Source organism: Eptatretus burgeri, chromosome 11, assembly GCF_056783735.1.
Source record: "Eptatretus burgeri isolate ZD-2024b chromosome 11, Ebu_testis_v1, whole genome shotgun sequence".
In the NCBI taxonomy this organism is placed as follows: domain Eukaryota; kingdom Metazoa; phylum Chordata; class Myxini; order Myxiniformes; family Myxinidae; genus Eptatretus; species Eptatretus burgeri.
In genome coordinates, this window is record NC_140971.1 from 83,210,807 (window position 1) to 83,227,588 (window position 16,782).

The 16,782-nt window shown below is 40.4% G+C and overlaps 1 long non-coding RNA gene across 1 annotated transcript in view; it reads right to left on the reverse strand.

Annotated features, from left to right (window-relative positions):
- Positions 1-7,039: 7,039 nt before the first annotated feature.
- LOC147017501 (uncharacterized) overlaps positions 7,040-16,782 on the reverse strand; it is a 107,508-nt gene continuing 97,765 nt past the window's right edge. Inside the window, exon 5 of the long non-coding RNA XR_015049744.1 lies at positions 7,040-8,700. This is a non-coding gene — a long non-coding RNA (uncharacterized LOC147017501). The remainder of the gene's footprint in view (positions 8,701-16,782) is intronic.

The window sequence follows — 16,782 nt, forward strand, 5'->3', positions numbered from 1 at the left end:
ATTGGTTAGTTTTGTTCCAAACGTCCTGTCCCCATTATCTCTTTTTATTTTGAAAAAAACAATTAGACAAACATTAGACAGATTACAGAGGGTAAAACATGAAAATGGGGAAAGGAAGAAGCAGCTTCAAACACAAACACCAGGGCAGGTCGATATCATCCATCTATTACATAAGCGACGCATATCTAATATCACAATTAATGACAACACTTATTCTAAGACATATATGAAGGATATAATTGAACTATGCAAAGCAATGTTAACCCCTAGGAGCCATTTCAACAACACTACCCACACATTCCTCATTCAGACTCTCCTGAAAGGAGGCAACAGAAAACAGAGAAACCACTGACCCACCCACGATGGTGTTGTGACAGACCCACAAACCCAGCTCCATCATGGGAGACCCCAATAATCCTGAAGTTCCCAGCCCCCATGGCATCAAATTGCACAATGTGCGAGGCAGGGGAGTACCCACTAAGCTGCGGATGAAGGCCCCACAGGCGGACAAGACCTAGGCATGCCAAGGAAGGACCCGTCACGATGGAGGGATGCCCAGTCGGCGGCTGGCCCCGTGGACCAACCCTGAAGCATGTCCCACCCAAGAACAACCATGGCTGACAGCGAGAACCAGCAGCCCGACCATGACTGACCCCCTCCCCCACCCTGGAAGAGGACTGCCAAGAAAGCAGACAAGGGGAGGCAGTGGGGAGGCACCAGATGGTCCTCTCGGAGAGAGACAGCGAATGTGTGAGACCCGCCAGGACCAAAATACAAAATTCAAAATGCCTGATCCCACCAAGGTCTCAAGCGAGGGAGGAGGCCATAGCCCCCCCCCCGCCCCGTCTGAGGGATGCTATGTTGGTGGATGAAGCCACCAGCAGACAAAGAGGACCCTCCAGAGACTCAGAGAGACCACCCAAGAAGACCAGGAATAGGATTCGGCCCAGAACACTGCCTTAGGGCGCACCAACCCCGACAAGGAGAGGAGATGAAAGGACACCATTGAGCGCCACATCCGGCCACAAGAGTAGAGAAAGCCAAGCCACTTGCAGAGCCAGCCACGGACGCCACAGTCAGAGAGCCCGGAGAGGAAGGCAGGATGGCAGACTGCATCAAAGGCACGAGACACATCCAGAGAGACAAATGGTATATTTCTCCAGAGAAAAGGAAAGACCCAACTCAAACTCCGACGATGATTCCACAACCCTGCCAATGAGATCAGTCCCTGCATCCTCTCCATGTAATGCAGTGATGTTGACAGATTTCCAAGCCAATGGAAATTTACCGAGCACAAATGACAGACTGAAAAGGGCAGATAGAGAGGAGGGGAAAGAACGGAAGAGAAGGATTTTTGGACACGTGAGCTGATGCCATTCAGTCCAGTTGCAGAGTCAGAGTTGAGCATTGAAACAACCTCCACCTTTTCAGTTGCAAAAGACACAGAGTCTATGAGCAGTTGGGTAAGACAGGGAAGAATGGTTACTCACCGAGAGTGAGGGGTTGGTGACACAAGATTTGAAAGAAACACAGACTTGAGGCGTTCAGCCTTCTCAGGAGCGGAGTCAGCTGTGTTGCCATTTCAAGAGGCTTATTTATCCTGGTGTTGGCTTAGCGGTTAGGGTGGTGGCTTCGGATCCTATGGTCCTGAGTTCAAGTTCCGTTTGCTGCTGAATTAACACCAAGGGGTTGACCTCCTTCCGAGGTCAGCAAAATGAGTACCAGTGTTGCAGCCAAAAGGCTGCACATGAAGGGAAAGGCTGTCAATGGATTGATTAAATCTGGTATTGGTGTAGTGCAGACATGATGGGCTGAATGGCCTCCTCCTGCACCTTAATTCCTTTAAAAAATCCTTGTAAAGAGAGAGAAGGGATGGAAGGGGAGCATACTCCAGAGACAGATTTAACAAGGTGCCACCAGGTTTTCGAGGAGGGAGACAAGTTTGAAAGTTTGAGGTTGGACAGATGTTGTTTTCTGGCTCTCCTGAGAATGGACACACACACTTGTTGTGGACTCTTTGGAATGCGCTGAGATTGCCTTTGGTCAGATTTCCCTTCCAGAAAGAGAAGGCAAGTTGTTTCAGAGCAACTGCCTCACCACATGATTCAGTGTATCATGGGTAGGAAGAGTGTAAGATAATTGATGACAAGATGGGTTGAATCTCTGCATGATGGAGAGCAGGTTGTGTGGAAGATTTCCCAGGTTGAGTTAACATCATGGGCAGTAGATATGGGAGACTAGTCCTGAAGAGAGATTTCTGCTTGCAGTCCCTGCCAATCTGCCTGAGTGAACTGCCAGACCCACTGACGTTGAGGCAGCTCTCTGAGAATAGACAGAGAGATGTTGACTTTCAAACCTTTGATGGCACGATAGCTGCCGTCGTTGAGCTGTCTCACCTGCCATCCTTGAGCTGTCTAACCGAAGCTGCCTTCATCGATGAGCTGTTGAATCCTGGCCCAGCTATAAACTGTCATTTTGGTGTTTCACATGCATGGCGATAAAGAAATATGTGTGCCCTCCCTCGGATGGACGTTGAACTATGTGGTGTCTGCTGATATTAGTTAATGGACGTTAAAGATCTCACGGTGTCCTTCGTGAAGAGTAGACGAGGTGTTGCTGTCACTCTAAATTCCAAATTTCTGCTCGTTCAATTGCGTTTGCTGCATCGGAGTGAAGATCGGTCTAAAATTGTAACTACTGCCAACGAATCTGATTCAGCAGTCCAAAACTCAGATGTACAGAGCATAGTATTCATGATTGAATGCCACCTTCGATCGAACGTGAGGTCTAGCGAGCCGCATCGAAAAAGATTTGGGTCAAATCTTTTCCTGGAAGACCCCACAAAAAGTTGGGAACTAGTCGTAGTTATAACCTCTGCCACTGAAGGTGGAGGAGATTATGTTTTCTCCCCTTTCTGTCCGTCTGTATGTGTACAGGATATCTCAAACAGTTGTGGACGGATCCAGATCCGACTACTAGAATTTTTTCAGTGATTCTTCACCATTGAGAGATTGGGCCAAAAACGATATAGTCCTGTCGAGCATGATATTACAAAAATGTATTGGGACCGGTATGTTCTTGTGGATCAGGCATTACGTGGCGGAGGTATACGCTCTACCGAGTGTCCTTGTAGTTACTTGCAAAATCGAAGATTTTTCAAGTATATAGGTTAGTCGATGTTGTCTGTCTGTCTGTCTGTCTGTCTGTCTGTCTGTCTGTTTGTTGCCTACAGGTCGCAATTTTAAACCGATCTTTACAAAACTTCACCATATGGTAGAGTTTGTCATAAGGAAGGAGCCTATTGTGATTGAAGTCAAAAGGTCAAAAGGTCAGCATAGGCCAAAGGTCAACAACTTAGGTGGGATTTCTAAAATCCTCAATTTTCATCCGAATGACTTGAAATTTGAAGAGGATTTATATTTCAGGTCACTGAATTCAACCAGCCAATTATCCTTGAGGTCAACATAGACCAAAAGGTCAACATAGGCCGAAGGTCAACAACTCAGGTGGTATTTCTAAAATCCTCAATTTTCATTCCCTTTAATTGAAATTTGAAGAGGATTGATATTTCAGGTCACTGAATTCAACTAGCCAAGCATTTTTTTTGGTCAACATAGGCCAAAGGTCAACATTGGCTAGAGGTCAACAACTTGGGTGGAATTTCTAAAATCCTCAATTTTCATCCGATTGACTTGAAATTTGAAGAGGATTTATATTTCAGGTCACTGAATTCAACCAGCCAATTATACTTGAGGTCAACATAGACCAAAAGGTCAACATAGGCCGAAGGTCAACAACTCAGGTGGTATTTCTAAAATCCTCAATTTTCATTCCCTTTAATTGAAATTTGAAGAGGATTGATATTTCAGGTCACTGAATTCAACTAGCCAAGCATTTTTTTTGGTCAACATAGGCCAAAGGTCAACATTGGCTAGAGGTCAACAACTTGGGTGGAATTTCTAAAATCCTCAATTTTCATCCGATTGACTTGAAATTTGAAGAGGAGTTGCATATTTGGTTATTGAATTCAACCACCAATTATATTTTAAAGTCAAATTAGTTTCATGGATTTTGCTTGTATCGTGCTCTACAAGAACGTCTTCTTGTTTATTTATTAGTTCGTATGCAGACTGTGGCTGCATCATTTTCTGAGGGGAGGGTGGGTTTGCCACTGATGCAGTGCCCACATTTCCAGTGAGCCGGTACTCATTTTACAAACCTCGGAAGGATGACAGGTTGTCAACCCACCTGGTGATAGATAATTCAATGGCACGACATGGGCTTGACTCAAGACCCTAAGAGTAGGAGTAGTAGTAGTAGTAGTAGTAGTGGTAGTAGTAGTAGTGGTAGTAGTAGTAGTAGTAGTAGTAGTAGTAGTAGTAGTAGTAGTAGTAGTAGTAGTAGTAGTAGTAGTAGTATAAAAAGTGAAATATTCTACGATGTTCAGATCTAACCATCTATTTCTTATCCTGGAAACAAAATGATTTCAAAAAAGAAGAGAAATTTCATTTGCAGTTTATCTGGATAACCGCCAGGTGGAAATCTAAGCATGAAGTGATTGCTTTGTCGCGTGTAGATGGTGACAAGAGGCCAAAACATCATCAGACATAAACCAGAGCTCTTCTCACGATATGCAATCGAAACCGACTCCATATGCATCCATAAAATGGTGTAAGACCTCGCAAAGGAATATCACCAAAGTCGTACAACATCTACAATCAGAAAGTTCATTCGGTTTGAAAACCATTGTCTGTCTGCGGAGGGCAGCCATTTGTTACAATATTAAATGAATGATTGGAACGCAATAATTAGAATGCCTTTGTGTAATAGACGCCGAACAGTTCCTCGGAAATGAACTATACTAATTAAAACATAATGAACAGCACTTGAGTTTAATTCCGCATTAGTTCAACATCTGGGAATTTATTTATTTTTGGTGCTGCCACATCAGTCGGTGCACCTGCAAAGGGCACGAGCACCACCTGTACCTGCTTGCACATGCTCTCCCTTTCTCGCATCCCAATATCTGATCATTTGAAACGTTCTCACTTCGTTAATACAGCAATCCTGAATGTGAGCAATTAACAACAAAGCCGCTTTGTTTCGAGACGCCCTGGCCACAACTCTTGCATTCATCCCATAAATATGCCTTTCAGCATCTGCTTCTCAAATTAAACTCATTACTGAAATAATTGTATATAAAAACCTAATAAAGGCAATTATCGGACAATTAGTTTGACTCGTTATGAAATGTATACGTTTTCAAATCCTGTAATGGCGCGGGTTTCACGAGGTGAAATTAACTGGTATCACGATCAATGACGTCATAAAGGTGATTTTTTGTTTAAAAAAAAAAAAAAACATTTTTACTCATTTAAGGTATTCCAAAATGCAGTACGAACGACATATTACAGTTGAAATACTTGTAATTCATACTTCGAAGCACAATTGACTGGCATCACGATAAATGACGTCATAAAGGTGATTTTTGTTAAAAAATTTTTTTTTTATCATTTAAGGTATTCCAAAATGCAGTACGAACGACATATTACAGTTGAAATACTTGTAATTCATACTTCGAAGCACAATTGACTGGCATCATGATAAATGACGTCATAAAGGTAATTTTTGTTTAAAAAAAAAACAAAAAACATTTTTACTCATTTTAGGGATTCCAAAATGCAGTACGAACGACATATTAAAGTTGAAATACTTGTAATTCATACTACGAAACACAATTGACTGGCATCACGATAAATGACGTCATAAAGGTGATTTTTGTAACTTCCATTTATGAGCAATTCGTACTTTTCACAATCATTGTAGAGCACAAGTAGAACGTAAATAATGTTAGCGCATTTTATTTAATTTTATTCTGTCGGCTCATTTGGCTCCAAATGCCGATTTGATCCATTTTTGGAAGTCGTGGGGGGGGGGGGGGAAGCTGCCTGTCAGCAAGCGAGGGCATTCAAATGAGATTAATTGGCAAGGCCTGTAAATAGCCCTGTCAAAGGATTAATAACACGCTAACAAGGTTGTTGAAGAATCACAATGATGGCCTGCATTTCGTGCACAAGGGGGGGGCACAAGTCCCTGGTGCCACGGGCAGTGCCTAGACCTAGCATGACACGAGCTAGATGTCCCTGAACTCCGCAAACTAGCCATGCACCTGAGCGCTCCATTTGATCATGAATTGATGAAAAATGCAATTAAATGCAAGTTGATGCATTTGACGTTTTCTTTTTCTTAATTTGTAGGACTCAGACTCATGCATGATGATATGGACTCTTAGTGGAAGGTGAACAAGACAAGATGCTGCACAAGGGAAATTATAATAAAACCAACGTGATGTTCAAAAACCCCTGTACCCTCGAAGGTGCCATGGGAGATGTGATCGGATCATTAAACTATTTTCAGACTGCTTATTCGCTTGTCAGATCATCAGGAATCGTTTATGTTTACAAGTTGGATCTCTCATGGTGGGTGACAACCACACTGGTTTATGTTTATCGGACTGGGAGAAGGCTGGTTGTATCTCAGGATGAGGGTTAACTACAGAGGCTTATGAATGCTCAGAGATATATTTGGTTAATTACAGGCAGATCAATCAAATCCTTAATCGGTGCGACGTGAATGGAAATCAAATCCAGGTTGAAAATATCCTGAATTTCCTTTGCTGGGAGAATGAGTTCGCAAAAAGTGTACGATTTGTGACGTCGCTGCAGATGGGTGACGTTGGAATCTTGGATGATCCTTCAATCAGCAGACATTTAAAAATCGACTTCTCTTAAACCAATGAGAGTTCACATTGAAATGGAAAGTTCACACCTTTTTGTTCGTGTGAATCTGTCGAACGTTTGCACAAGTTGTCTTTTTTTCATTTATTTCCCAATTGCATAAAAATATTTCTCATAATGAAATGTAACATACACTGACTGTATGATGTTTGAAATCAAAGGCTTTTCAATTATTTTCATCGTTACTTTCAAAAAAATATGCATCGAACTGAATAACCGACTTTTTCTGGAGGCACATTAAAGTAAACCGAAAAGACTATAAAGTGGTAAATAAATAAGGTTACATCGGTGCTTACCATTTGGTACAGGGTGGCCACAATGTCTTGTCACCCATTGCAAAGATTGTGATATTGGATTTATGTGCAGTGTAAGCTCGCTATCATGTGCAGCCTGTGGTTGCTGGTTGCATCATCAGCAAGCCATCATGTGCAGCCTGTGGCTGCTGGTTGCATCATTAGCAAGCTATCATGTGCAGCCTGTAGCTGCTGGTTGCATCATCAGCTCGCTGCATCATTATTAGCTATCTGCCTGCAGCTGCTAGTTGCCTCATTTTCTGAGGGCACAGCTGTGCCACTGAGATGCAGTGTCCTCTATTGCCGCACACTCACACACACTCTCGTGTGCAGCCTGATCGCTGATGGTTTGCATAATTGGTTATTGACGAAGCTATGCCGCTGATGCAGTGCCCCTATTACCAGTCCATTGGTACTCATTCCGCCGACCTCAGAAAGATGACAGGCTGAGTCAACCCCATCCTGGTGTCAAGTCAACGGCCGAAAGGGGCTCAAACTCAAGACCCTAACATCTTAAGCCAGCCACCTTAACCATTAAGCTAACACCAAACTTTCCAAAGTGTTAATTAGTTTCCTTTTTTACATTTTTAACATTGAGTGAATGTAACCATGGGTGATACAAGCAATATTACATCATGGAATAACGGATTGTTGTCAGTGTCTGGGTTCACGTCGAAATTATTCTCTGTGATGACAATGATGGAGCACAAACGAATCCACTGGACACTTAAGGCTCGTCTCATATGCTATAAAACATGTAATAAAGTTAAAGAGTACTGCAAATGTACGTGGAATAAACTTGTAGAACCCTTCTGTTTTGTTAGCTAATATGGTAAAAGGCAATGTCACAATTTTTACAAGGGGTGGTGACAAGACATTGTGGCCACCCTGTGCCTGCCATTCCACCTCATCGTGTGTACCCTAACCTATCCCTTCCCCGACTGACCTCACCCCAGGGCTGAATCTGTATCTTGGTGTCTCTGGAGAGCATCAATCAGCACAGGCTGTCCGGTAATTGGCAAGGAAACGACCGGGGAGCAATTAGTGAGGACCAGAGAAATTCATTGTAATGAGTCTGCTATGACTTTAATGAAGCTTGGGCGCAGGTAGGTGGTTAAAGACTTAAAAAGCTATGATATATATGTATATATATGCAAGTTGATGCATTTATATATACATATATATGTGTAAAAGAACATGGATGATGAGTCAAGCAACATGTAGCGTGAAGTTAGGGCCACGTCCCGACAGCACTATTGCTCGGATGCACGAATGACCGAACAAGGAAAACATGCGTACTTTTACAGGTGAAAAAAACCCCCCCAAAATTTGCACCAGGTAGGGAATAGTAAAAAAGGTGTCATCGTAACTTGTTTATATCCATCGCTCCCATTGCTTGTGAATGGATAAGCCAGATGAGAGCTGAAGATTTCCTAACGTTGACCCTAGCTCACTTAGTCACTGATTACTACATTCTTCCCCCCTCTCCCGTTTCCATCTTTATCCTTCAATAATTCATTCCCTTGCTGGTGATGTTCACGCGTGCCACTGTCCGTACTTTGCCTTTGTTTCTTCCAAGGCATTTCCTTCCTTCTGTCCTTGAGCTGAGACTGTGGACAAAAAAAAAACATACAAGTAAGAAAAATAACACGAGGTCGCCAACAACACACTTGGAGAGGCAAAAAGTTTCTGCTCTGTTGTTGATGCATGAGCAGTAGGTTTGTGTGGCATCAGGTGACAGGTACGCTCTAAAAGTGGGTGTACTCAGGGTGCCTGGGCTTCAAATCACCCCGTGATGCATGAAGCTTTCTAGCTTGAGTGTTAACCATTAGGACATAAACACGATACACGCTTATCTCGAGTTTTGCCTTGCACTGGAGATAATTGCTATGCTAATGATTGCATGGCAATTAATTATTACTTTAAAATATAAAAAAATAACTTGAAGACTTGTTAATTCTGTCTTGTATTGCTGCATAATAAAAGAAATCTTGTGCAACCCTGTGGCATTTTTGTGGTAGGGCAGAGATTTTGTTGCGGGGAGCGGCACATGGTGTTAATTACAACTTGTCACAGACGGGAACCTTAATTAGTCATCATTAAGACCCCGCAATAGTAATTAGTTGTTTTTCATCGTGCCCTGTATAATTTGCTCAAGCGAGTATGGGATACTATGTTCATATTCCTTTCGAAGTAAGCATTACCCAAGAAGTCCATGGAACATTCCACAGGCTACACCTGTGCATTTATGCAGTCTCGTCAAGCCTGTGTGTGAACACCTCCATCATTTAAAAATTCTTTGAGCAGCACTTAGACATTTAACAAACATTGTGCATGTATGTGTATATCTATACACATATATAAAGTTCAAGTTTGATTTTACAGAAAAGTTTTTGAAAAAAAGTTTATATTTATCACCTTGACAGCTGACAATCATCATCATTATATCACCATCACAATCATCATCATGACACTAACCCTAACATATATATATATATATATATATATATATATATATATATATATATATATATATATATATATATATATATATATATATATATATATACAGTTCACGTTTGATGTTACAGAAAAGTTTTTGAAAAAAAACTTTATATTTATCACCTTGACAGCTGACAATCATCAATCATCATCATTACAGTAAGCCTAACATACATATATATATATATATATATATATATATATATATATATATATATATATATATATATATATATATATATATATATATATATATATACATATATATATACATATATATATATATATATATATATATATATATATATATATATATATATATATATATATATATATATATATATATATATACAGTTCACGTTTGATTTTACAGAAAAGTTTTTGAAAAAAAACTTTATATTTATCACCTTGACAGCTGACAATCATCATCATTATACTGTGCAGAGAATGGTCTAGTAAATGTCCACACCTTTGATGTTCTCGTTGACCAGAAATCTCTTAATTATCCACCATACCGGCCTTTTGTTATCCCCATCTGCTGCCGCATAGATTTTCAGCACAAAACAGGTAGTTGTGGTTATTAATTACCAACAATATAGATATAAATTCCTTCAAACTAATATGACATAGGTGTTATACCAAGCACCGGTCGAGGTAAATGCCTCCTCCTTACCACGTATGTAGAGTATCGAACTAAAACACGTCGCATAGCTTTGGTAAAGTGAAGCTTAAATAGCACTGATGGCAAACACAACCGAATGGCAAAGATAGCCCAACAACAAGAGCACCGAGCAATTCTCATGCACAGATGTGTCTACGTCACTGCGTTTGTGACTCACAACTATGAGGTGTACACAACATGTGGCGCAGAAACGGGTTCTGAAGAGACAGACATGCACGCAAGATACTTGTACTAGCGATACCCGTGCACATGCACAGGATAGCAGTACAACATAACTGGTAGCAGATGACAGACCGTACACGGGTAATGACAAAAATATGCATTGTGCAAAATGCAAGTGGTACTATGGAACGCCAAGACTTCCCAAACATTGTCGGCATGTCCGCCAAGTGCCACAGCAATTTCATAGGGATCGTGTGACGGCGAGCCGAGTTTTTAGTGTGCAAGCTTGGTATTATAATAGAGATGATATACAGCCTCATGGAATCTACTAGAATATAACAGGGTATCCTCACTCCACTTCACATCAACAGAAATGTCCATATCAGCACAGGACAAACATAGCAGTGGCTTTGGGGAGACTTACTACGTATAGTTTATGATGGACTTTTTTTTTTTTACAATAGGGTAGTTTACAACAAAGTAATTAAGAAAGAGTTCGTTTACGAAAGAGTAGTTTATGACGGTTCATTTACGGCAGAGAAGTTTACAACTAAGTAGTTTATGACGATTCGTTTACGGCAGAGAAGTTTACAACTAAGTAGTTTATGACGGTTTGTTTACGGCAGAGAAGTTTACAACTAAGTAGTTTATGATGGTTCATTTACGGCGGAGAAGTTTACAACTAAGTAGTTGATCACGGTTCGTTTACTGCAGAAAAGTTTACGACAGAGCAGTTTACGACAGAGTAATTTATGGTGGTTTGTTTACAGTGTAGTAATTTATGGAGTAGTTTACGTCAGAGTAGTTTCGGATGGAGTAGTTTATGGCAAATTAGTTTATGATGGATTAGTTTACAGCAAATTAGTTTATGATGGAGTAGTTTACAGCAAATTAATTTATGATGGAGTAGTTTACAGCAGAGTCATTTACGACAGATTAGTTTATGATGGTTTGTTGACAGCGTAGTAGTTTATGATGGAGTAGTTTATGGCAAATTCGTTTATGACAGAGTAGTTTACAGCAGAGTAGTTTAAACAGAGTTGTTTGTGATGGTTTGTTTATGCTGGAGTAGTTTATGATGGAGTAGGTTATGGCAGTGTAGTTTACGATGTGGTAGTTTACAGCAAATTAGTTTATGGCAGAGAGTAGTTTACGACAGAGTAGTTTACAGCAAATTAGTTTGTGATGGGGTACTTTACAATGGAGTCGTTTATGACGAATTAGTTTACGGCAGAGTAGTTTACAATGGATTAATTTACAACATTGTCGTTTATGATGAATTAGTTTATGACAGAGTAGTTTACGATGGATTAGTTTACGATGGAGTAGTTACAATGGAGTAATTTTCAACAGCAGTTTCCGACAGTAGTTTATCATAGTAGTAGTTTACAGCAGAGTAGTTGACGATTTCTTTAGAGTAAAGTAGTTTACGGCAGAGTCGTTTAAGACAGAGTAGTTTATGACAGAGTAGTTTATCACAGTAGTTTATGACATCAGTTTACGATGGAGTAGTTACAAAGGAGTAATTTCCGACAGTAGTTTACGACAGTAGGTTATCACAGTAGTTTACAGCAGAGTAGTGTACGATGGTTTGTTGGCAGAGTGTACGATGGCAGAGTAGTTTATTATACTAGTTTATGACAGGGCAGTTTACTATAGAGTAGTTTATGACGGAGTAGTTTATGATGAATTAGTTTATGATGGAGTAATTTATGATAAATTAGTTTATGTTGAATTAGTTTATGATGGAGTAGTTTATGATTAATTAGTTTATGATGTTTATGGAGTATGAATTATGGAGTTTATGATGTTTATGAATTAGTTTATGATGGAGTAATTTATGATGAATTAGTTTATGATGAATTAGTTTATGATGGAGTAATTTATGATAAATTAGTTTATGTTGAATTAGTTTATGATGAATTAGTTTATGATGGAGTAATTTATGATAAATTAGTTTATGATGTTTATGGAGTATGAATTATGGAGTTTATGGAGTTTATGATGTTTATGAATTAGTTTATGATGGAGTAATTTATGATGAATTAGTTTATGATGGAGTAATTTATGATGAATTAGTTTATGATAGAGGAGTTTATGATGATCCCTGTGTCATAAGAGGCGACCAGGGTTGCGTCAGGAAGGGCATCCGGCATAAAACATGTGCCAAATCACTATGCGGATCATTCGGATGATCCGCTGTGGCGACCCCTAACGGGAGCAAGCCGAAAGAGGAAGAAGAAGAAGAGTAATTTACGATGAATTAGTTTATGACAGAGTAGTTCATGATGAATTAGTTTATGACAGAGTAGTTTATGATGAATTAGTTTATGACAGAGTAGTTTATTATGAATTACTTTATGATGGAGTAATTTATGATGAATTAGGTTATGATGGAGTAGTTTATGATGAATTAGTTTATGATGGAGTAATTTATGATGAATTAGTTTATGACAGAGTAGTTTACGATAAATTAGTTTATGATGGAGTAATTTATGATAAATTAGTTTATGACAGAGTAGTTTATTATGAATTACTTTATGATGGAGTAATTTATGATGAAGTAGTTTATGACAGAGTAGTTTATGATGAATTAGTTTATGACAGAGTAGTTTATGATGAATTCGTTTATGATGGAGTAGTTTCTGCAAATTTGTTTATGATGGATTCAGTTACCATGAAATATTGTGGACATAGAGTTGTGTATATATGTGTATAAATTTACCTGGAGGACTTCAAAAATAGGTGTATGATATTCAGTGGCTGACTGAAAGGAAAGAGTTGAGACTTGTGAGGTAAGGTTTTGCTGGTACTTCTCTGAAAATCGGAAAGAAAATACTAGAATTCATGTATGAAGCAATGAATTTCAACTTATGGTTGAAAGAATGGTGTTGGCAGCAAGGTTTTGTGTTGAGGAAGCAGTGGGAATCATTTCAGGAGCGAAGGGAGTGTTTGCAGAATGACGGCCACAGGTAAACAGAAAGAGGGCAGCAAGGTTTTCAGTGGGAAATGGGTAAGGAATTTTTTGGGTTTTTTTCTTTAGGTTAGAGGAGTGTGGGGAGCCTGTAAATGAAGTAACTTTTACTCCAACAGTAGTTTTTGACATGATTGTTAAGGCTAAGCAACCAAAATATTAACAGGAAGGGAAAAGTTTAATAAGAGTCTCTACTACTGTCAGGAGTTTTCAAATAATAAGATGAAGAGTTTGAAGCCAAAGTGGTTTGCAAGAAGTGTGATGTAGTTGCAATAAGTGATACATGGTTTAATGAAGAAAGAAGAACAGGATTAGAAGGCTGTGATAGTTATGTTGTTCCGTCATGTCATGTCCGACTTGTGGTGACAATCAAGATCAGATTTCTCCAAACCTCCCTATGCTGCACTGCTTCCTGAAGATATGGTAGAGGCAGCTTGGTTGCAGCCTTTACCTTATCCATACAGCATATACAAGGTTTGCTTCTTCCTCTTCTTCCCTCAAATATACCCAACATGGTTGATTATCCAGACTTTCATGTTCTGCACGTATGATGTGTCCAAACTATGACAGTTTCTTTTTTAACATCACTGCTCATAATGTACGTGGGAATCTAATTTATTCAACCACTGATATGTAAAACTGTCACTCTTCTTCCTTCATTCTTCACTGTCCATGACTCAAATCCACACATTGCCACTGTAAATACCAGAACATTCACTGGTCTACTCTTGGTTTGTATTGTCAATTATTTGTTTTTCAACATCTTTGTCAATCCCGACATTGCCATTCTCCCTCACGCTAACCATCTATTAACTTCTCCACATTCGATCTCCACTCACTTCAATCTTCGATCCCAGGAAGATGGAACTTTTCACTATTTCTGCATGATTGTCATCCAACCCAAACACGTTGATCTTCTCAGTTGACTAGATTTTAATATTTTTTAGGTTTAAATAAAGACCAGCTTTTTCACTTTCCTTCTTCACGGTCTGCAGCAGTTTCATCAAGTTCTCGTTCCTTTCTGCTAACAGAGTGGTATCGTCAGCTTACCTTAGATTATTGAAACAGCTTCCTCCAATCCTGACTCCAGTCTCCATGCCATCCAAATTTGACTTCCTCATGATGTAATCACAATAAAGATTGAACAAGTAAGTGGAGAGATTACATCCCCCTATGACCCCTTTTTCCATCTCCAAACATTTCTCTCCATAGTCTGTTCTTCCTGTATAAACTTGATTGGTGTACAACCTTCTTATCAGACATATCAGGAACCCAGACATCCCCATTTCTCTCAGCATAATCCACAAGCCATGATCAACACAGTCAAAAGCTTTGCTATAATCTATAAATATAAAGCAGAAAAATCTGTGTCTGTCTGTATGTCTCTTAACTAACTACTCCATGGTCACTGGGCCAATATCATACAGAATCAGTGCGAAGATAGAGTAGTTTGGAACAAGGGGCATGTTAAAGGTGGGTTCACAACCCCCTCCACCCCACCTTCAATTTGGGGAAGTGTGTGGGGGGGGAGGTAGCAGAGAAAGTCTGAACTTTTTAGGAATTGCTTCACTTTGAACGAACTACTGGCCATCACTTCCACTTTTACCAATCACGGGCATCACTTCACTTTTAACTAATCATGGCCAGACTATACTTATATTTAAATCCAGCCTGGTAAGTATAGAATCCAGTGTAAGTGTCACCTTTGGCCATTATTTACCTGTTTAGTCCGACACTGTTGCTTCAACAGATATAAGAAATGCACTATTGTTTATCTATCTCAATGTTTTTAAACACATCTATGACATTATGTGAACCATGGTATTTGTCCGTGCGTCCGTCTGTCTCCCATTTCTGTGGAAAGGTTTCCACACTGCGTTTGAATAAAAGAAAAGCATGCAGATGAAGCTCAACATTCAACCAGAAGATGAGCATGATACCAAACTTGATACATTTTAAACGTATAAATACAACAAGGAATCAGTTTGTTTAACAGTGCATTAAGTTACGACCTGAAGATTATCACAAAGTTTAACAAAGCATGTCAGTGTTGTTTTTTTTTTTTTTGTATACCTTGTCAAGGCTCATATGAGAGCGAACACACAACGCACAGCAAGGGGGGCATGAGACAAGAGGGGCGGGAGTGGGAAGGACAAAACAGTGGGGAACAGAAACATTAGGAGTTCTGTGGAAGGGAGAGGGATGGGGTGGGGAACATGGGGACATTACAAGAAGGACATTACAGGACTTTCAGGAATGAAAGCAGGGAATTTGAAGGAGGTGGGGTTTGGTGGATTATCGGGGGTAGAAAAGATCGAGGATTTGGATGGGGGATGATAAGAGGTGGTGGTGAACAGCTGTTTTGAAGGCCTGGAGGGAAGAATGGGATTGAATAGAGTGAGGGAGTTTATTGCAAAGGTGGGGAAAAAGAGGATGAAAGAGTGAAGGTGAGCAGTGATGCGTGAAGATGGCAGTAGCCTAAACTAAAAGTCTTTGAACAAAGGTTTTTTTTTTTTTTTTTTTTTTTTTTGTATACCTTGGTCGAGGCTCGTATGAGAGCTAACACACAACTCACAGCAAGGAGGCATGAGACAAGAGGGGCGGGAGTGGAAGGGACAAAACAGTGGGGAACAGACACATTAGGTGAACTGTGGAAGGGAGAGGGATGGGGATGGGACGGGGAACATGGCGAAGAGAAGATGGACATTACAGGGACTTTCAGGAAGGAAAGCAGGAGAATTGAAGGAAGTGGGCTTGGGTGGATTATCGGGGGTAGAAAAGATCGAGGATTTGGATGGGGGAAGATAAGAGGTGGTGGTGAACAGCTGTTTTGAAAGCCTGGAGTGAAGAATGGGAAAGAATAGAGTGAGGAAGTTTATTCCAAAGGCGGGAAAAAGAGGAATGAAAGAGTGAAGATGAGCAGTGATTCGTGATTTTGGTAGTTTTACCAGAAGGGGTTGTTGGCGGACCTTGAGCGCCCTGTGGAAATGTGGTTGGGACAAATCGCAGAGAGAGCAGGGGGGCAAGGCTGGAGAGGAGTCGGTAGAAGACAGAAAGACCACCGACCAACCTGCGGTGATTGAGTGAGAGGCCCAAAGACTCAGCTTCATTGCGGGAGATGCCAATGATATTAAAAGCCCTGGTTTCGACAGCGTGAAGCCGAGAAAGGTGGGAGGCAGGAGCACCAGCCCAGAGGGGAGAGCAGTACTCCATCAGGCTACGGACAAAAGCTTTGTAAGTAGTCAGGAGCTCAAGAGGGCCGAGGAAGGACTTTGCACGACGGAGGATTCCCAGTCGGCGACTGGCTTTTGAGGCAAGGTTGGAAATGTGACTTTCCCAGGAAAGGTCATGGCAGATAGTGAGACCCAGAAG